The following is a 22,434-nucleotide window of genomic DNA, read 5'->3' as shown; positions in this document are numbered from 1 at the left end:
CCTAGAAGCAGAGTCTGAGACAGATATTTGTATGTTATATATCGAGGCTGTGCCCTTTGGAGAAACCAGGAAGGGAATGAGGAAAAGAGAAGAGGGCAGAGGAATGATCTGTCAAGAATGTGGTTTTTTGGAGAGATCTAGCTTCAGCTCAGTCTTGTGGGGAGGCCTGGAGGGAACTGCACTGCCACATTGCCCCCCACCTTGGGGTAAGGGAGTGGGGCTTTTGTACCTGTTAGTCATTAGCCACAGAATTCAGGGGAAGAGCAGGGCAAGCAAGATGCAGCTCCAGCCACCTCTGCACGAAAGGATTTAAGAAGCTAAGGTCAATCTGCACAGGGGCAAGCCATTAGCTGGAGCACCCAGAGCAGCCGGAGACCTATACAGGACACCAACAGCATCTTCTATATAGGGTCTGTGAGCCCAAGGGCCTTGCTGCTTAGAATTATATTTTGTATTGATTACAAAAGTTCATTGCTTTGTTTGGTTTTATTTTCTTTTGCATGGGATGCTTTTAGAATCATCCTGCTGAAGAGAAGCAAAGGTGTGACCAACACAGCACACGATGCGAAATGCCCCCCCAATATCTCTTCTTGCCTTCTCCCCTACTAACAGGTCCCTGCTTTTGTTTGAGGTAGCAACATGACCAATTAAAAATTGTTCAGCTCCACCGTAGGCTCCATTGCAGTTTGAAGTCACTTCTTAACACAGTTTTGGCCAGTTTTTGGAGGGAGCTTTCAGAAAAGCTTGTTGAAAAGAACAGAATTAGCTGGCATGCACTTTTTGTATTTTATCTTTCTCTTTTTTTCGGCCTGGGATGCAGATGTGAAGCTAGAGGTGATGCAGCAATCTTGTAATCACGAGGCAATGGGCCCAAAGAGAGTTTTGTCTCATTCTAAAGAAGGCTAATGTAGAGAAATAGAGGAACCTGGGTCTATGACAGCACTGTGGTGCCACTCTGCCACCCCTGAACTATATCTGATGGGCTTGTATAAGAAAAATAATGACCCCCTAGTTGACAGAGCCACTCAAGTCAGCTTTCCACACCATGTAGCTGAGTACAAATTCTAATGGATATATGCCTCAAAACACTAGTTCTGCCGGGCACCTTCATGGAAAAAGCCTTCTTCAAATAAATAAATTGAGAGAATGCTAATTTATACAACATGAAACCCATTGCTTGCTGCAGTGATTCTTTAAATGCATGGCTCTGTGCTGGTGAGGGCAAGAGAGAAGAAAGGGTGCTATGTGCATTTCTTTAATCCCAGAACTTTTCCTCCTAGGGCCATTGTGAGAACCTGGTGTTTTATCAAATGCAGTCTGGGAAATGCTAGACTAGATGACCTCTTTTGATTTTCTTCCTCCTGAACATTTCATGATTTCCCACCCAGAGGAGACCGAGCAGATGGTCAGACCCACAACAGCCTTAGTGTTCACCCTCCATGGACCTAAGTGTGCAAAGAACTGAGCCCTATGAAGCTGGTTGGAAATAGGCAATGAACTAGATAAATTAAAAGACCCAAGGAGGGCCCAAGTCTTTCAGAATTTTGGAGGGATTATTCCTCTTCCCAAGCAGTGATTGGCACTTGCCCCCAGGAATAATCATCATCATAATAAATGATGTTGATACAGCCAACATTTATTGAGCATTTGTTACATGTGAGGTGCTGTGCTTCGCATGGCTTCTCCCATGCAATCCTCACAATTGCCTAAAAACGAAAAAGACCTTTAGTTTGCCTACTTTGCAGATGAAAAATCTAAGGCCTATTGAGAGATGCCAAATATTTATCTAGGGGCCACTCAGCAACTGCCTAACAGAACAGGGACTCTCTGTCCCAAAGCCCACCAACTTCAATGGTTCCATTCCTACACTTTCCATTGCCAAGTACCCATTATGTTTGTATATTGTGAAATTTCACTTGATACACTGCTTTACAGGTGTCCCTATGAATTGGGTCTGTACATCGTGATTCATAGACTGGACTAGGAATTGTCAAGGGCAGGCCCTGTACAGCCATGAGTTCAGGTATGTTCTTTTCTCCTTTCTCTGCACTTTGCCACAATACTTAGAGACCATGCCTCTACGGTGCAGGGCCACTCAATAGAGGCTGCCTCTCTGACATTCATCCGACTTCACAGGAGCTAAGGTGTGCTCCAGGGAGCCTTCGAGGGTAACAAATAGTGTGGATGGAGGTGGAGCTAGGAGGCAAATGCTGGAATGGCTAGCTCCAGCTCAGCACTTCCTCAGCTTCACATGCTTATCCGTCAGGGTGCTCAAGAACAGCATCGTATGTGTCACATGGACTGGGCTCAGACCAGGTCTCAAGTCCTCAGTCTGCCACCTGAGACCACCGGGCTCAATCAGCTCAAGGTAGACACATCCTCCATTCTCTGGACTACAGAGCATTTAGAACATGATAGATAGCCAATCCCCAAGTCTCAATTCAAAACATCATCCTTTTCGCAGCACAAAGTACCTCACCCATAGCCATAAATATCCATTCCTTCCAGCCCAGACCCCCTTCCTGACTTACCCAAGTCAGCCTCCTGGAGTCAATCAGTACCAAAACAGCCCAAATTGCCCCAAAGCAGTTCTAGCTTAAGTCAAAGGGGACTTCCCATCATGTCTGGTCTCTAGTTACACAATGAATGCACACAGAAATATCCAAGGCTCTAACTATCCCTGGCCTGCCCCTCGACTTCCATTCCCTGCCATTCTCTACTATGCTCTTGCCCAGGGGGCTCACCTCTCTAGAAGGCATTACCCAGATTCCTGGGTTCCTGGTGCTCAGTGGGATCCAACCAGTGGGCAGCAACAGCAGGAGACTGGAGGGTGGAAGGAGAGAGACATCAAGTGTTTGTTCACCCATTCCGTCTCCACTAAGCCATGGGTCTGGCAGTGGTGGTCCTCCTCTAGGGCCACAGCTCTGGCCAAGAGGCCCTAACTCCTCAGCTTCAGCTGGTATAGGACTCTGATAACACATTTCTTCCCCTCGCCCCTTCAGGTATAGGAGTGTTAACACTCCCTGCTGCTGTTTATCCCTGGGTGTTCACATCTCGTATAGGACCTTATCTCTCTGCAAATAGTCCTCTCATTACATTGGTGTCAATTAAACCCTTTTGCGAGTGACAACTATTTCCTGCCCAGAGCCTGACTGGTATAGACTACAACGTCCATTCTCAGAGCAACCATCTACCCAGGATTTGCTCCAAAGAGTCCCAATTTTGTGTGATTTTCTTCCTTTTAATTAAAGTGAATTATATGATGTATAAATAAACAGGAGGCAGAGAGAAAAGCCACCCCCAGCTTTAGGCTCCAGTGCAAGCACCATACCAGCCAGATGAGGGGCTCCCTGTTGGAGAACAGAGCACTGAGGTTCATGAGCTTGGTCAAGGACAGAGGCTGCATAATAGAGGACAGGGTACTCAAAGCCAACACAGTTTGTGTCACTTGGATTGGGCTCTGACCAGATTCCAAGGGACAGGGGGCTGTAACAAAGAGTAAGGCACATAAAAGAGCTGAATCAACTGGATTTCAATAAGCACCCAGAGAAGAAGCCAGCATGGCTTCATTGTCAAGCAAAAGAAAGTGAAGGAATTCCTGGCGGTACACACTTTCCCACTTTGGGGCAGGATGTTTGCAAGAGGAACAGAGAAGTGGCTGTATTAATGAAAGTCAGAAGGATGGCAAACTTCATTGAAACCAGGCAGTTATGGTGAGAGAGGGAGAGTCTTTCACCCTGGGGCAATGAGAAATACTTGAGATCGTTGGTCCCATGTCCTTATCAAAAGGACGTCAGGATGATGTTTGTGGCCCCTTGCCAACACATGCAAGAAATCCCAGTAACTCCCAAGGAAGGGGTGGGATAGGAGAAGGCTCCAGCAATCTGCTATATGGAAAATGAGCCAGAGAGTTGGTGTTTGGTTTCCATTAGTATGACCCTATTTTGCATTTTACTAATATGTCAAAATATGATCCCAAAAAAGCCACATATCAGAACAAAATAGGTCATGATTTTTAGCTCAACAACAGGGATTACCACAAGGCCTAATGTGGATGTCTGGAGAGCAGCTCAGTTGATGAAGATGATCATATCTACCTAAAATTTCCCAGAAGAAGTTGGAGCAAAGGGGAAGTGCCTTCATGTTCAGTTTTCAGCATGCCTATCTGCCAACAGGTAGAGGAGACAGATTAGGGATTTGTGCCCATTTTTTAAAATGATCTTTTTTTCAAGCAAAAAATATTTTAGCTATCTAAAAATATAGGCAGTAATAAACATTTGTGTAACCATCACTCAGTTTAAGAAATAAAATCTTGAGGCGCCTGAGTGGCTCAGTTGGTTAAGCATCTGCCTTTGGCTCAGGTCATGATCTCAGGGTCCTGAGACGGAGTCTCCCCTCAGGCTACCTGCTCTGAGAGGCACCTGCTTCTTCCTCTGGCTCTGTCTCTCTATCTGTCTTCTCTTTTTTAAAAAAGAAAATCTTACAGGTATAAATGGAGCCCCTTCATACCCCTCCCTGGTCTTCCTGCCTGCCTTTCCTAGAGGAAGTCACTTTTCTGAATTTACTGGTTATTCCAAACATGTTTTCATACTTTTAGTTATGCCTGTAAATATCTGTAAATAAAAGAATATTATTTGGTATGAGCTTGAATTCATTATTAATGACATCCTTCTACAATTTGCTTTTCCACTCAACAGTATTTTCCACTTACTATTATTATACCTCACTAGCACAGTCTGTTCATTGTTTTTTTCACTATAATCCATAGCATTCCATTGTATGCACATATCAAGTTATTTAACTGGTCTTCTAGGTAACAGAAATCAGAGAAGCTTTCTAACGCTTAGAAGCCATGTTATAACAAATATTCCTGAACATAGCTCCTTTTCAGAGGTATTGGACTTCCTCTAGATTTACCTAGGAATGAAACTGCTGGATCATAGGGTAAGTGCATCTTCAGTTTTACTAGATGGTAACAAACTGCTCTCCAAAGTGTGCATACCAATTTAACCCCCACCATTAGTGAATGGGAGTCATTGTTGCCTCGACATCCAATATGGGGAGTAGAATTTTGGGGGCCAATTTGATGAGTGTGAAATTATGTCTCCCTGTGGTTCCTTGACTCCAAGTAAGGTTGAGTATCTTTTCCTATGCTTACTAATGTATAGCACCATTTCACTGTTAGAACTACATCTGCATGCTCTGAAAAACCAAAAGAATTTTTCTTTTAATTTGTAAAAGTTTGATCAAGTTGGGTATTTCATTACTTCCTCATCAAACTCAGAGAGGAAAGTAAAGCGGTGGATACAGGCAAAGGGAAGACTTCCCTTTGCATACTGGCTTTGAGACAGAGATTTTTCAAATGAGCCCTAACTTCAGAGATGAAACACATGAAGCAGGAATTCCAACAATCCCTGGGCAATGCTAGAAATACATCCTTTTAGACCTTGTCAACCGGGATCCCTGGGTGGCGCAGCGGTTTGGCGCCTGCCTTTGGCCCAGGGCACGATCCTGGAGACCTGGGATCGAATCCCACATCGGGCTCCCGGTGCATGGAGCCTACTTCTCCCTCTGCCGGTGTCTCTGCCTCTCTCTCTCTCTCTCTCTCTCTCTCTCTCTCTCTCTGTATGACTATCATAAATAAACAATAAAAAAAAAGAACTGTTTAGACCTTGTCAACCTTGTCCAGGAAAAAGTCAGAATGTTTTCACGGTGCCCTTCGCCTCTGTAAAACACACCTAGGTGGACACCATGAATGGACCGAAGGAACCATAGGAACCATCTGTCCATCTTCCTGCTGTAGGAAGCACCACGTATGTACCATTCCAACACATAAAACCGCTCCTCTAATAACAGAAGCCCAAAAGGAGATTTAACAACTTCCTTACATTCCCAAACACTCTTAAATGGAATCTAAAATTTCTCCACTTTTAATGCCTCCCGCTCATAGCATTGATGTCATGGAATAGCATTCTTCACTTCTACATCTTTCCTTGACAACACTGTTAGTATTTTGAGGACTCATCTTAATACCGCCTGTCCCTGGCACAAGGATGGATGAACTAGTTTGGAAATGCATGAGGGCAGGGACCATATCTTATTCAACTTCAAAGTTCCAGGAGACATTCTATTTATTCCTTAAGGGAAGGCATTTTTTCCATACTAAGTCTTCTTTTCCAAGCCTAAGAGCAGAGTAATCATGGAAATAAGCCCTCTTGCTCAGGGCACAGAACTCTAGAAAAATACCTTGGGATACTTCTTCTCCATAAACCCTTCCCTGACTTCTCCCACCTCAAAACAATCTTGCCTCCTCTATATATTCCATCAGTACCACATAGTCCCTAGTATTCTGATGGGAAGCAAATTATTTGGCAAACAATACTAATAAAGATTTACAGAGTACATGCCATGTCCCAGGCACAATTTTCAGTACTTTACAAGTATTAATTTTGTCCTCCTCTGGAGGTAGGTACTATTATTACTGCTCCCCTTTTACAGTTGAGGCAACTGAATCTCAGGGAGGCTACAGTTCTAAAAGTGGTGGGATTTAAAGTTGGATGCTAGCAGTTTGACCCTAGAATCTGCACTAGAAGCCATGGAGCTACACCAAAGCTACTGCTAGCTAGACATATATAAGCACTTCAAATGCTTCTCATTGTTGTTCTAGTAAAAACACAGCTGTGCACTTAATGAGAAATTAGTTATCCTTGGATCCTTATCTCTGACACCCACATCAAATCCCCAGGGCCCTGAAGAATTTGCTGAGCACTTCCTTATTTATTAATGAAACCTCCCAGTCACGTGGGCCTACCATATACACACCAACCGCCTCACTTGAAGCAATGGAGGCCCCGGAGGTGGAGTGACTGTGGCTCACATCTTCCCCCACCCAGCACATAGCGCCTTACACCAGTGCCTCTCAGATCATCCTTGAACCACCACCACTGATAACTACGCAGGACTTTATGCTTTTCATATATTCTACATCATGGACTCAGTTTGCTCCTATGCCAAAGGTCTTACCCAAGTTCCCAACTGACACATGACAAAAATTCCAGGCTCAGATATGCCAAATTGCCAAATCCCTTATCTAAGGAAGTTTGGCTAGTTAGTAGATACTGATATTCAAAACTAGATCCTGACTTTGAATCCCAAGATACATCTTTTGCTACTCATTAAGTTGGTCCCTTTTATTCTTTGTCCTTCGAGCATACACACACCTGCACACACAACTCTCTTCTCTTTCTGGACCAGTGGAATAAGAGACAGATCAAAAAGAGGAAATCAATCAAAACACAGCTCTTTTTCTGGGAACTGTGAATGAATGAGCACATGGAAGAACCATATATAGAGTCAATAAGGATTCCTTGGGTGCTAGCTCTGTGCCTGTCACCCAGCTAGGGCCGCAAATACCACAGTGACTAACACACAGCCCTAGCCTTCTAGGAGCTTCTAGTCTGTTAGCGTATGCATCTCAATAGTAGCTAGATCTGTCAAAGGAAGCTCACCTGGTCAGAGCCTCCTCTGAGCAAGGAATGGTGTGCAGAGGGGAAGAAGAAAGCCAGACCCTGCTTTAGCATAAACAGGAGACTAGAAGTGTATCATGCAGGGCAAACTCGAGACAGACGGCATTCAGAGAGTTAAAAAAGAACCTGTAGGCCCCGCTGACCAGGAGAGCAAAGCCCACTCAGCCTCCCAGAGGGTGAGCATATGTCCCAGTTTACCAGGGACAGCGCCAATGGACTCCTGCTTCCCCAGTGCCCATCCAGTGACCCTTTCAGTCTTCAAAGAGTCCTGGTTTAGACAGTAAATTACATGGTCGTCCTTGCCTTCCAGGAAATTTATGACCTTTTCCAACAGCCCCTGGGCAGGAAAACAATTCGGCTTCTCAAGGTCGTTGAGTTGCCTCCTTCCTGCTCCTTTTTACAGAGCTTCTCCTCACAGTCACCATCCCACAACTGGCACAGGCTCAAGGGGGACAGCCCCCACATCGGTGTCTGTGTTTCCATTCAGTGTTAGCACTGAAGCCAAAAGCATTCACCATCAGATCCCCAAATGCACAAGCTTTAGATTCAAGTACATCTGTCTTCTATCCTAACTCTGAAAGTTTCTTGCTGTGTGATCTTAGACAAGCCATTCAACCCCTCCAAGCTTCAGTTACCTCATCTATAAGAGGGGGTAAGGACACTCATCTCATCGCATGGGACTTTGTGGGAAGTAGAATAAGTGAAAACACCCAGCACAGTGCCACAGTGCCTGGTCTACAGGACACACCTACTCGCAGCAGGCTTTCTGGAACACATGAGCTCTCAGGTGTAAAGGGCATAGAGGATATGAACATCTCAGGAACCCCAGGATATCATGGGCCTCAAGCACCTGCCCTACCAAGTGGGAGCTGTTTCTTCATCTTTACAGAAAGTGGAAAACATGGCATGACCACTTAATTAAAGGGATGGTACCTCCTGAAGCTGACCACACACATTTCCTAGGATCCAGCATTTCCACTCCCGGGACATACCAACAGGAATGCATTCATAGGTTCACCCAAGGACAAGTGCACAAATGCTCATAGCAACACTGTTCACAATAGCCTCAGACTTGGAAACCAAAAATACGTCCATCAACAGAAGGGTGGATGCATAGAGTGTGTTGCAGTCACATAACGGAATACTACACAATGAGAACGAATGTTCTATGCCACAACACTATGCTGAGCAAAAGAAACCAGACAAAAATGAGTACACACTGTATGATCCATTTATAGCACATGCAAGAAGAGGCAAAACTAATCCACAGTGTTGGAAGTCAGGATTATGGAAGGGTATTAGCCAGAAGGGGGCATGTGAGGCTTCTCAGCATGAAGACGGTGGAGGGGGCTTTAGAATATTCGGTTTCTTGATCTGGATCTGGCTATACAAGTGTGTTTTGTGGGTGAAAATGCACTGAGCTATATACTGACAAACTGTGTTTTTCTGAAATCATCTTGAACTTCAAGAAAAAGTTAAAAACTTTAAAACGCAAAATATATTTCTTTTTGAGGTAGAGAGTTGATCAGACGACGCAGGCAGTAGACACTTAGCAAAAGGCAATAGGGTATTTTATTGAATAAATGTGCGCTGCCCCCTTAGCCCTGTGCCAGACACTGTGCAGGATGCTGGGCAAACAGAGCTAATGAGACTGGGTCCCTGTTCTCCATCATCATCACCAGTAACATTTCACAGTGTTCTCCGTGTCAGCCGTGGTTTCAAGTAGTTCTTTTTTCTTTTTCCCCTTCTACCAAATCATGCACGGACTTCATCTTCATCACAACCCATTTTACCGATAAGGAAACTAAGGCACAGAGAGGCGAAGTACCTCATGCACGGCCACAAAGCTAGCAAGAACTGGCACCTGAATCGGAACCCAGGGCCCGTGCTCTGATCCACAGCCTTCTACTCACAAATCTGGTGTCTCAGCGCTGTCAGCCCCAGCTTCCATTTAGACAGCTGCAGGCATCGATAACAGGACCCCTGCTCAGGGCAGCAGTGATGGAAAACCATCACCCGTGTGTCTTGGAAAGGCAGTTCCTAACTCTGGGCAGCTGCCAGCCCCACGCCACATGACAGGTGACAGACTGATAAATATATTGACGGGGATGAAAAAAGAAAAGGAAGGTTAACATGGCTTGGCCTTTCCACTGCCCCAAGTCCACAGAAACTCTGAATTTGCTTCAAGCTAACTTCAAAGCCGCCTCGGGCAGTGTGGAAATACTGACTGATCTTCCCACTGACTGGAATCACTCCCTTCCCTCGCGGCCTGGTCCTGGGACCTTGAGGCTGGGGACTGTGGTGTCTGGGAGGAAGTGACAGAGGGTTGACGCGGCCCCCCAGGAATGTGGTCAGACGTTGAGCTGTGAGTCTAGGCCCCGGAGTCTGCACACTGAGCATCCCTCACGCCGGCAGGCCATCAGTGTATGTGACCCGAGAGGCAGAGGGTTCAACACAGCCCCAAAGGCTGCCTGTGCTTAGGATGAAGCAGAACGAAGCAGATACCCCAAAGAGCGAATCAGAGCTGCCAGAGATCCATGCAGGCACGACGTGAATACCTCTGCAGGCAGGAAGGCGGCGCCCAGTGAGCCGGCAGGGTTCTCTGAGCCTGCACCCCCACTTTGCATTCCAGAAGCACTGGTAAGATGGAAAGAAATTCCCAAAGGTCAACTTGTCCAGCCCCTCATCTCCAGACAGGATGGCAACAAAGCCATCCAGTCGTGCTTCTACCCACAGGGGGCAGGGCAGGGGGCAGGGGCAGGTTGCAGGGGCAAATACAAGTTTGACAATAAAAATCAAAACGTTTGCTCAGTCTGTCCAGTTATGACGCAATGCTATTTGTAGAGAACTCAGCTGGGTCTCACCTAGAAAACACACAAAATACAGCACAAGGGAAAAAATGCACTTTTTCACATTCTAATACAACCAACAATGACTACCTAGAAAATAATGAGCTGCTCCCAAACAATTTCATATGAAAGAATCAAAATTTCTGGAGCAAGCAGGGTGTTATTTGGAAGGGCTCTTGTAATCAACCACCCACAGGACAGAGGAACGGACAGGAGGGAGCCCTGGGCAGAGGGTGAAGTGTAGCTGCCAGACCCTCAGTAAAGGCTCAGTCAACTCCATGTGGAGCCCTGAAGCTAGGAGACCCTTTAGAATCTCCCCAAACTGGAAAAAAAAAAAAAAAAAGAATCTCCCTAAACTGGGGATCGCTGGGTGGCTCAGCAGTTGAGCAGGGATCGCTGGGTGGCTCAGCAGTTGAGCGTCTGCCTTCGGCCCAGGGCGTGATCCTGGAGACCCGGGATCGAATCCCACGTCGGGCTCCCTGCATGGAGCCTGCTTCTCCCTCTGCCTGTGTCTCTGCTTCTCTCTCTCTCTCTTTCTCTCTCTCTCTCTCTCATGAATAAATAAATAAAATCTTTAAAAAGGAAATTATAGAATCTCCCCAAATTGGTACATAGGGGCCAGGCCTTCATCGCTCCCACCAATCATTGGATGCAAGCGACCCAGGAGGGAAGTGTGGGTAGGATTGACGGTGGGCAGGGCAACTCTCTTCAGCCTGAGGCAGGTCCAAAGTGGGCTGGCCTGCCACTGGGGTCAGTCCAGAGCGAGGGTCAGGGTGGCACAGCATCTGTCTGCTACTCAGGGATCTGGACCCAGTCAGGTGGGCAGAACCTTAACTGTTCTCTACAGAAAGAAGACCGTCCATTGGGACTGTTGTTCTCATCTAATGCAAAGGTCTTTGATATTTCCTGCTGCATTCTGCTCAGTGATGGAGGAGGACCAAGCAGGGAAGGCTAAATCTAATGAGGCGGGGGTAGGGCAACCACAGGGTCTGATACTCAACAGATTCCCCAGGGGACAAAGGAGGACCACACAAAACATGTAGTCCTTTCCCAGAGGGTCACCAGGCTAGGTACATCAATCACTCAGCCTGAGTGCCAGCATGCAGCTTTTCTGGGTGATGGATACTTGATACGTCAGAAGCAGGGACCCAAACCAGCGATCACCCAGGATGAAACCATGTTTAATAACTGACTGATGGAAAAATAAATATCCCTACAAGAATGGCATGATCTCAAATATATAGAGCTGTGTGTGTCTCGGCCTAAAGAAATCAGAAAAAATAAAAAGGAGCTTGATGCATTGCAGGAGTAACCTGACAGATGCTCAAGGGGAAGAAAAGTATGCCGTAATATGCAAGGTTAGGTTCAGTTTCATGGAAAATAAACATTCAGACAACAGCCCGCGATAGCTGTGTACACGCTGGTAGGTATTTGTATGAACAAAGTAAAAGATAGATGGCTATAATTTTAGGCTATGAACATTAACGACCAAGGTGTGAAAGAAGGTACTGTTACTCATTTTCCACTTGCCTTTTTGTTTTTCTGCATGATACTGATTCACTTGTTTAAGCTAGTAAGAATTATTATTCATAATTTGGAAAAATCAAAGAATATGTATTTTAAAATTATCCGCGAAGTGCTAGGTGAGGAGTGGGGTTCTATATAAAAGTATTATTTCATTCCTTCTTTCCCTCTCACCTCAATTAGGCAGCCCCGAATTGTCCACTGGGGATCGATCAAAAGGCCAAGATTTTTCTGTGCCCTCTTCTTAACCATCAGAAGAGAAGTTTAGCTTAATATTATTCCATACACAATATGTATCCGCCATCAAAATAAATCTGCCACTAAAATCTATAAAAATTATGCAACACGTTCTGTAGTCAAATGGTGATGCTGTGAATTATCTGCTGTTTGCTATTATCTGTGACCACGCTTCTCTCTATTACCATGCTAACGAAAGCTGACCGTACCAAGCCAACTCCCAATTATCTTGGCGCATATACATGCAAAGCCCAGAGAAGCCAAAACCCAACTTTTCACCACATCTGCTGACAAGAAGCCAAAGGGTTGGTTTTATGTTTCTTCCATCTTTCCCTGTCCCTGGCTACCCCTTGGGAGAGGTGTTCCAGAGGGCAGGAGCAGCAGAGAGCACAGGGATGAGGACCCAAAGAGTCCACATAGTCTATAAACTGAGTGGTTCTTCTCCATCTGGTTGGCTATAGATTTGCTCTTGCAATCCCATTAGCACCAGGGTAAGCCCTACTCATTCCTGAAGAGTTAATTCAGATTATCACTGAGTTGAATTAAGGATATAATTGACATCGTTTGGCTATCAGGGGGTGGAGTCAATAATACAATTTGACTTTTAGGAGCTCCAGTCATGTAGAAGGCATGAAGGAGACTCAGTTCCTGTCTACTAATGCAATGTGTTAGATGCTGCAACAGAGCTGGGTGTCATGTTTGTGGGAGTCAAGAGGCAGGAGTGATTGGGGGAAGCCTGGCAGAGGGCATCTGAGAGAGAAGCAGACACCTGAGCAAGCCTGACAGGACAAGGGGACCAGGAAGACAAGGACTGGGGAAAGGCCTCTCAGACAGAACTAGGAACGAGGGTACAGAGGTGGGATGTGCTTCTGACCAGATTAAGTACAATGGAACCTAAGTTAACCCAGGAGGAATGATGGGGATTGCTGGTCGACACAGCAGTCAGACATTCAGGAGCACCTCACTCACACGCTGGGGGGCCTGACCTGTGTTGTCTTGAAAAGATACCCATTACCTCAGAAACTAGTTTTTCTTCATCACACCAGCTCCCCAACCGATTATTTTTTGCCCACCACATCCCTTATTTCTGTCCATAATACGGGATTTGGATTTTTACTTTAATCTAGTTCGTTTGACTTAGTTAATTGCCAGTAACTACGATCATTTTAGCAATGGCTAACATTTGCGGAGTTCTTCCTCTAGGGCAGGGGCTGGCAATCTTCTCGACCATCCTGTGAGGGGCGTGTTATTTATCATCGTCCCACTTTTTCAGGTGAGAAAACTGAGACTCAGGGAGGTAAATAATATGCAGGGTCTTACAAGTGGGAGAGCAAGATTCAAGCACAAGTTTGTCTGATTCTAGAACCTATTTTCTTGACCACCACGCTATCGTGGTCAAGATATACCCTGTGTTCCTGTCTGAAACCTAGAGCAGAAGCCATCAAACTTAGTTTCTGTTAAAAGGGCCAGAAAGTAAATATTTTCAGCTCTGCGAGCCATACAGTCTCCACCACAACACTTAACTCTTGCCCTGCTAGTGTGAAAGCAGCCGTAGAGAATATATCAACAAACGTCATGACTGTGTTGCAATAAAACTTTACTTATAAAATAAGGTGACAGGCTGGATTTGGCTGTTGAAATTGCTAGCTTCTAAGCTATAATACTTGGTTCATTCATTTATTCATTCATGCAGCCAATGTTCACTGAGTGACTTACCTTACCCACCCAGTTATAGGGCTCCAGGTTATAGGGCTACAGGGAACACCGCACAAGCACCCGCCCTCTTGAAGCTTAAATCCAGGCAAAGTGTTAGCAGTAGCTGGTTTTTTTTGTTGTTGTTGTTTTGTTTTGTTTTTTAACCCATGCCTGACACCCTGAATCTTAACGTTAATACTCTTCACTCTTCACCTAGACTTCAGGCTCTTACTTGCACTTTCGATCATGTGGGGAACTATCAATGCAAAACTATCCATGCCTGGGCCCCACTCCCCAGAGATTCTAATTTGATTGGTCTGGGGTGGGCCTAGGGTTTGATACTTTTACAAGCTTCCCAGGTGATTCTAATGTGCAGCCAGGGTTGTGCCCCACGGCTTGGGGAGCTATTCCCCTCCTGTTTACTCCACTCAACCGTATGAAATAGGGTAAATCTTTAAAGCCCTCAGAGTTTGAGCTGTTTAAAATATGGTCAATGCCAATCTCATAGCATTGTTCTCAGGATGAAATGAGACCACATGCTTTTCAAACCATAGACTGTCACACAATCGTAAGGTACTATTGTCATCCTGCCATTATTATTTGGTTTTAATGTTAGGTGCTGCCTCAATGATTTCTCTCCCCAGTTTTGACTTCAATTCTTTGAACCAAGACTGCATTTGGGATTTCTAAAACAAACTCTAGGGAGAGTTCACTAATAGCCCGGGTTCATGGGTCAGTGAGTTGGTGGCCTTCCCTTTCTTCCCATAGAGGATCACATGGGGCTGCCATTTGTTTGGCATGGGGAACGCTGATGTGTGCTGCCCCACTTTTGTATTAAAGGTCTCTATCTCCAGGCTGAGATTAGTTGACCTTTGAGCACTGCTGTTAAGCCTTGAATAAATAGCTTATTTACTTTGACTCATGGATAAATGTCCAAAACCATGTACTTTCTTGAGCTTAGAACCAGAGAGGGAAAAGTCACTAACATTTTTCTAAGCACTAGGCAGCTTGCTAGATCCTCCCCCATATATTATTTCGTCTCGTCTTCGGAACAAGCCTGGGAAGTAAAAAGAGTCATTGTTTTCATTTGACAGATGAAAAAGGATCAGAAAGGATGAATAGCTTGTGACCTCGTGGTGCCAGAACTCAAACCTGGATCTATTTGATTCTGAACCTCCTTCCACAGAACTGCCAGGCATCTTACAAATAACCCAGCTCCTCTCTGGCCAGAACTCAAAGAGATACCAAACTGCCTAAAGCTTATTTTTCCCAGGTTCTTTTTGAGCTTTGCTTTTTTTTTTTTTTTTTCCTGTGGACGGGAGCCCCAGAAAGCACCCCACAACACCTGCTAACACCCTTAGTCTGATGAGCCTTGCACATTACTGGCAGAATGACACACATGAGTCCAAAGAAAAGGCATTCCCTCTCTGTACAGCATCTTGACAGCGCAGTTTTATAGCCTCATAATGAAACAAGAAAACAAAACAAAACAAAACAAAATGTGAGAAGGGAGCTGGAGAACTAGATACTAGATACTGCCAGGAGTGAGGAATTCACTGACCCCCAATCTGGGCCATCTCAAGAGAAGTTGGCCACTGGCTGAGCCTCTTAAAAGCTGAAAAGTCATCCCAGGCCATGGTTAAAGAGAGAGTTTGAACAAAACAGAAACAAATGCGATCTTCAACATCTTAAATGTCAAACTGACGGATAACTTAGAAGCTCCGAGATGGGCCAGGAGAACCTGCAGCTGTTCTCTCCAGCATCTCATGCTCCTTCTGACTGCTGGAGGAGCCACCCCCCCGAGATAGTGTATCAATCGGGGGCCACCTCCTCACCCCATGCCCACCAGAGATACCTGTGGATAGTGAAAGCTCCCGTTCTTTAAAACCCATCAGAGTCTCCCCTTGCTCTGACCTGAGCACCCTGAGAAGCAGTGGCTGCCTATCCAATCTCGGACCTCAGGCTGGTGGTTCTTCGAGACTCACCTGATTCTTGACCTTCTGGTCTCACCCGCAATAGACCCATACAACCTGCTCCACTGCCATCTTCCCCCCTGAGAGATCTCCAACACAGAAGTGGTTTCCGGGCCAGATACCCAGGCTGCCTGCCACCTCCTCTCACTGTTCAGGATAACAGACCAGGCATGCTCACCGATCATCCCTACTGGTCACCCTCTCTAGAGGGAGGAAAAAAGGGTGACTGGAGCCCTAGACTGCCAACCATTGGCCTTCAATAATGGACAACATGTAGCCAGATTTGAGGAAAGGTCTTTTCCAAAAATCATGGAGTCCTGATGGCTGAAAAATGAAGAAATAAAATCACGCTATTCCTTTCATTAAGGCTGTATTATCACTAGCTCCATTCTCGGTCCTTGTGCATAAATATCGGTTTTGTAATATCCTTGTGAGGTCATTATCCTCACTTTACACACGAGGAAGCTGGAGCTCCGAAGGAATAAGTGATATACACTCCAGGTCCCTAATTCTCTCCCAGGGCAGTCTGCTCTGGGTCTGCACTATCTCTATTATGCCAGGGTGCATCTGAAATCCAGAGCAGAAGGACACAGGATCCCCAAACACAGAGGCTCTGGCTGTGGAGGCTCCTATGCTATCAAAGCCAAGATGTTCTTCCTGCCAGGTGCCATCTGCCCTTTGGACCATCAGGAGAGCCCAAGGATGCATCTTCTCTAAGTATTCAGAACTCAGAGATGACCTAAGAGCAGGCCGGAAGCTGGAGCTGACCGAAGGGGCGAGGAGATCAGCCCAAATGTCAGTGGCCTGGGAACTTGACCTGGGTCTGAAGTTGGCGAAGCATCCCCAGAGCCCACCTGGAAAGGTTAGAGCTCCACTGAGCCTCCAGAGAAACCCCACAGGATGAAAGAGTTGCAAGCCCAGTTCTAGCCCTCGGCTCTCCCTGAGGAGTCCTGCGCGGAGACAAGTCCCTGAGTCTCCAGCCTTCTACTTGCAAATAGTGGGAATGAACTGAGAACATGCAAAATTGGTCCTTCCAGTGGCTCCACCAAATATCACAGAAACAAGCCTGTGCCTCATCAATTATCTTTGTAGCCTCCAGACCACCTGCACGGAGGCTCACCCTCTTCTTTACCCCTGGATCCGGGCTCTTCCGTGAGGGGCACAGTTTAACCTGTTTAGTTTCGAAAAGTCTGAGGGTGGGGGAGGGGGGTTGTGGAAGCAGACTGGGGAGAAAACATGTTCCCACAGAGAGCAGTAGGCTTTCAACCTCCCCCACACGCACCAAAAGAAAACACACTCGCAGGCCTTCTTACGGGTCCTGCCCTCTCCAACTCCTGCTTCCTGAACTCCTGACTTTCTTCTGAGTTCTAAGGCCCAGGAAAAGTTTCTCTCCTCTTTCTGTCCTGATGGGGGCACGAGTATTCACTCAGCATCCTGGGGATCTGGAGGCAAAGCTCTGCAAACTTGGGAGTGAGGAGCCAGAGCAGGCAAGGAACAGGCAGCCGGACAATAACAGCACAGTTGTTTTTTGTAAAGGAAGAAAAGGGAGGCAGCCCAGCTCCCAGCACAGAGGAGAAGTGGGCTGTTTGTGCTTTCGTGCCTGAGGCCAGGACCATCCCCGCACAGTCACGAAGGCATAAACATGCGGCTGCACGTGCGTGCGTCCTGCCCCGTATCCACGGACCCCTGTTTACACGCACTTTTGTTTACACTGCCCTGGGGATGCCTTCCCTCCTCTTCAGAACATTTACATTGAAGACATAACTTCTGCAGTGAGTCTTTCTGACACTGTGGTCTGCTCAGTCCTTTACGGCACTTCCCTAAGGGGTCAATTTGTATAATTTCTAAAATCCATCCCAAATCTCAAACTTCCTGTTGGTCCGTTTTTTTTAATACCCATATTTCCTCCCTGTCCCTTCATTCCCTCACTTTTCTAGGACACAGGGAGAGTCCAGCAATCCTCCTCCCACCCAAACATTGTAGGTTGGCTCCATTGCAAAATATAAAAGCAGAGACCCAGCTAGGGCAAAGCCGAAAGGGCTCCCCCCCCCTCTCTCTGTGGTCCCTGATTCTTGGGCCCCCGCTCCTGACATCCAGCACCGTGTCTGGGCGCCCCCAGGGCCAGCAGATCCACACAGCCAGCGCCCCCTTCCCCCTACTCCCAGAGCACATTCCCTGTCCGATTCCTGGGGAAAGTCCATTCCCTCCAACAGCCCACTTTTCAGAGAAATCCAAGAAACTGACACCAAACCCGGAAGAAGGGCAAAGGCAAAACTCAGCTATTGAAAGATGGTAAGTTGCTTGCATTCCCATGTAGTTTTCAAGGAAAACCTCCAGGGACCGGTTCCTGGAGAGGCATAACTTTCCTTCCTACCTTCCCCAGGAACTTTGGCAAATCCACCCCAGAGCTGTGGAAAAGTGGCCAAGGCAGAGAGAAAAGAGTTAAATCAAGCCCAGACCTCAGCAATCTGTGTTCAATTTTGATAAAAATCTCTCTCCCTCTCCCCCACCACCCCCCTTCCTCCACCCCACGGTTCAGACCCGTCTCTTTATGTTAGGACCCTGCATCTTGTTTCTCGGGCACCGCGGCGCTCCCGGGCCCCGGGCCGGCCCTCGCAGCGGGCACAGGCGGCAGACGCATCCCTCCCGGTCCCCGGGGCAGGACTGGACAGGGCCTCGCAGTGCCCCGGCCGCCGCCGCCGCCGCCTCCTTCCAATTACCTGCCTCCAGACTGGATCCTTCCTTCCTCAGTTAAGCCAAAGTCCCATTGCCTGGCGATGTCAGGGCCACAGCAGGAGGCTGGGCGGCTGCCGCAGGTGCTAAGGTCCCCCAGAGCCAGGCCCCTCTTTCCGGGATGCTCCTTCCCTGCCCAAGGTCCCCCTGCGGCCGGCGGAGCGCAAGAACCTCCTGCTGCCTGTGCCCTGCCTGCTGGCCGGAGGCCAAGCTTGCAAGTGGGAGCCGGGGCTGGGGAAGAGTCAAATCGTCCGAGGGAAGGCACAAGGCTGAGCCGAGCCGGGGGAGAAAAGCCGCCACCAAAAAGTTGTCAGTTTGGTGGTAGTTAGTGGAGGAGGGAGTTGGGGGGGGGGGACCGGCTGGGTTCAGTCCACTTGTGACAACAAGGAATCAGATTTCAAAGCCGCCCCCCCCAAAAAAAAAGTTTTTTTCCCCCCTAAGTTTTCCAAAGACATTTCCTGTGCCCAGATGTGCCAAAACAGCCAGACCCACGCAGATCACACCCGGACGCGCACAGACACGCACACGGCCCCGGGGAGCCCCGTGCGGTCCCGGCGGCTCCTGCAGACCCGCGGCAGCCACACAGCGGGCAGGCAGCCTGCGGCCCCGGAGAGAAGCGCGGAGGTGCCGGCAGCGAGCTCCGCCGCCCCGCCCCGCCCCGCCCCGCCCCGCCCCGCCCCTCCCCGCCCGGCCCCGCGCCCCGCGCCCCGCGCCCCGCCCGGCCCCGCGCCCCGCGCCCCGCGCCCCGCGCACTTACTCCGAGGCCCCGGGCGGCCGCCGCTCCCGCAGCCCCGCCGCCCCGAGCCGCCCGCCGCCCGCCGCCGCTCGCGCAGCCTCCGCTGGGCGCCCCGGGCTCCGCGAGCGCCGCTCCCCGCCCGCTCCCCGCCCGCTCCCCGCCCGGCCCGCGCCCCCGCGCCCCCGCGCCCGCCCCCGCGCCCGCGCCCGCCCCGCTCTGACGTCAGGCGTCTCGGAGCGGGATATTTATGGCAGGGCCCCTCCGGACCTTCCCCAGGCAGCCTCTGACTGCAGCTCCTGGGGATTTGTGATTTTCACACTTTCAGACCCAAAGGAGGGGCGCGGGGCGGGGGCCGGGCGAGCGCGGCGGGGGCCGAGGCGGACAGTGAGCGGAGCGCGGCCTCTGGGGCTCCCCGGGTTGGGAGCAGGGGAGGTCAAGGAGGCGACGGTGGCGACCGGGCAGCGGCCTCCTGCCCCCCTCCACCCCCACCCCCTGCCCGGGAAGGGGTGACAAGACCTGGGCTGAGCCGGCTGCCTGCGGGGCGCACATGCCAGGGGGACGCCTCTCGTCCCCCCGAGTGCCCCCCCCCCCGGGGCGGGCGGGGGGACCAGAAGGCCCGGGAGGGAAGGCGCTAGCACGAGGACGCAGATAGATCAGGCACACCAGAACAGCTGATTAGAAGGCCCGGTCCACACCCTAACAACTTTTCCATTTCTTCTTTGGGAGTATGTACAAAAAAAAAAAAGTTTATTTTTATTAAATTACGTTCCACACTCCCTGCCTCTGTATGGCTTTTCCAACTCAATGCCAGTCAATTCATCTTACTTCACTGCTTATATACAGACTTTGAGCCATTTACAATAGCTCTTATTCATACTTTCAAAGCTCGCTTTTAATTCTTTTTTTTGTTGTTGTTTGTTTTCCTTGAATGTGATTGTGATCCATCTCCTTGCCCCCACGGGAAGTCACCTCAGTCAAGAGCAACCCTGTCCTCCATAACTGGCACCACCCTCAGGGTGAGTAGTGATCTCTGTACACCACCACCCCATCACCCCATCCCAGGAGTGTGCAGGCAGAGGGTGCCCACACTAGGTGATGACCCTTGCAGAGTTTTCTAGGTGTTTAGGACCAGGTTCCAGTGGTCCCTCCACCCAGCTAACAGGGCTTCAAAAGACGGCTTGGCTTAGGGACCCTCTTTCAAGAATGGAGAAAACAAGTTATAATGCTTTATCCTTCGTGCTCCCCAAGGACTGAAGGATAAACACAAACGTGATACACATGATTGTGCAGATTGCTTGTGTAGTTCGATAACAGAAATGTGTAGGTATTAGACTCCTCGTTAATGCGAAGGAGCACGGATAACCGCAAAGCATCACTAAGAAAACACCACTCTGGTGAACTTTCCATTAGCCCAGATGGGGTAGGTGGGGGATGCCTTAACCACTGTTACAGGGCAGCAGGGATTCAAGGAGTTGGAATGTGTTTACCCCTTTGGCAGGAGCTGGTAAAGGCTGATTGCCAGAAGGAGCCAAGTCTTGGGGCTGAGCCTCTTGATGGGGGGACAGCCAAAATGTTTTGGTCCAAGCCGCAGAGGGCCCACAGCCCTGCTCTTTGGTCACTGTCAGTTTGCCCTCCGGAGTATAATACACACTGCCACCTCCCTCCATCCCCTTCCTCACATCAAGGCTCCACTGGCAAGATGAGCCCTGCTCTATAGAAGACATTAAAAATTGGCTTCCAAAGCCAGTGATAGGCCCCTTCTCCCTTGCCTTCCTCAACTAAAGAAACCGGAAGTCTACAATATTCTCTGCCCCAGACTCTGGTAGCTAGAGATAGCTAAGAAACCCAGTTCTGGCCAGTGAGGTTGTCATGCGGAAGGCAAGAGTCAGCTTCCAGAAAAACTCTTTAAGGAAAGGTCAAATTCAGATAGCATGCCCCTTCAACCATTTCTCCTCTTTTGGGATGTGGATATGATGCCTGGAGACACAGCAGCCATCCTGTAACCTAGGGAACAAAAGCCACGCACTTGAAGATGGTGGACAGGAAGAAAGAAGGAGTTAAAACCCCGGATGACATCAGAGTGTGCTTTCCTCTGACTTCTTGTTAGGTGAGAAAAATAAACTCATACGTGTTTAAATCATTATAGTTGAGTCTTCTGTTGTTTACAGCCAAATATAATCTCACCTCATACATCCCAATCAACTCACCAAGATATAACATGATATTGGGACAATTCCTGAGCACTAGCTTATAGGTATGATGATTATTTTTAGCATGAAACTCTGCACTGGCATAATTCTTTATAGTTTTCAAAGCCTATTCACATATATCTCTTCTGAACCTTACAACTGGGGAGCTATCACTATAACCTCCATTTTTTTATATAAGAGAAGCCAGATCTGATAAATGCCCTGCCCAAGATACATAGTGAGTGAATAAGCTACCTTGAATGCTAACCTAGTTCCTCTGACTCCAAGTCTTTGGAATTTCCACATTTTTAATAACACAACAAAGTCTGATGAAGAATCCTTTTTTTTTTTTTAAGATTTTTGTTTATTTATTTATTGGAGAGGGAGAGGGAGTATGAGCACAGAGAAGGGGAGGAGCAGAGGGAGAGGGAGAAGCAGACTCCCCACTGAACAGAGGGCCCAACACAGCGGGGCTCATCCCAGAACCCCGGGATCATGACCCGAGCTGAAGGCAGATGCTTAACTGACTGAGCCACCCAGGCGCTCCAAAGGAACAATCCTTATTCCTACTAAGCTGATGTGAATTTTACTTACTTCAACCAGATGAAGGAAGCAGTTCGCAAGTAAATTCTGGAACTGGAAAGTGTCACAGTCCACTTGGGAATTAAGTCCAGTCCACTGTGTCTTCAGATCCCCCTCAACTCCCAGCTACTCTCTGACATCCTGCTCTGAATCCCTGCAATTGCTCTTTCTAAAGTCAATGACCTTTTGTATGAATCAGTCTTATCCATCTTCATTCCCACATCCTTTAAAATGCTTATGCCACCCTTTTCTTGAGGCTCCTCTCTCTCAGGGACATCTTCCCATCACTTCAACTTCCTTGTGTGGTTTCTCTTCCTGGTTATTCCTTTACTTAGATGTTAACATTCCTGCGGGATCTGTCAGTAGCTCTCCTTCTCCCGAGAGTTGTAG

General features: G+C 48.1%; 1 protein-coding gene across 3 annotated transcripts in view; it reads right to left on the bottom strand.

Annotated features, from left to right (window-relative positions):
* The window catches only part of DAAM2 (dishevelled associated activator of morphogenesis 2), a 115,918-nt gene extending 96,521 nt beyond the window's left edge, over window positions 1–19,397 (bottom strand). For 2 of the 3 annotated variants that reach the window (XM_055329771.1, XM_055329774.1), the window contains exon 1: window positions 18,525–19,125. The gene's annotated coding sequence lies outside the window, so the exon portion shown is untranslated. Of the gene's footprint in view, window positions 1–18,524; window positions 19,126–19,294 lie in introns of those variants that run through there. The other variant, XM_055329772.1, reaches the window with a different exon arrangement.
* Window positions 19,398–22,434: the final 3,037 nt, after the last annotated feature.

The sequence above is a fragment of the Nyctereutes procyonoides genome, unplaced genomic scaffold (assembly GCF_905146905.1).
Source record: "Nyctereutes procyonoides isolate TBG_1078 unplaced genomic scaffold, NYPRO_anot_genome, whole genome shotgun sequence".
NCBI lineage: Eukaryota > Metazoa > Chordata > Mammalia > Carnivora > Canidae > Nyctereutes > Nyctereutes procyonoides.
The sequence above is the reverse complement of the archived record's forward strand: the minus strand, read 5'-3'. Positions and strand labels throughout refer to the sequence as shown.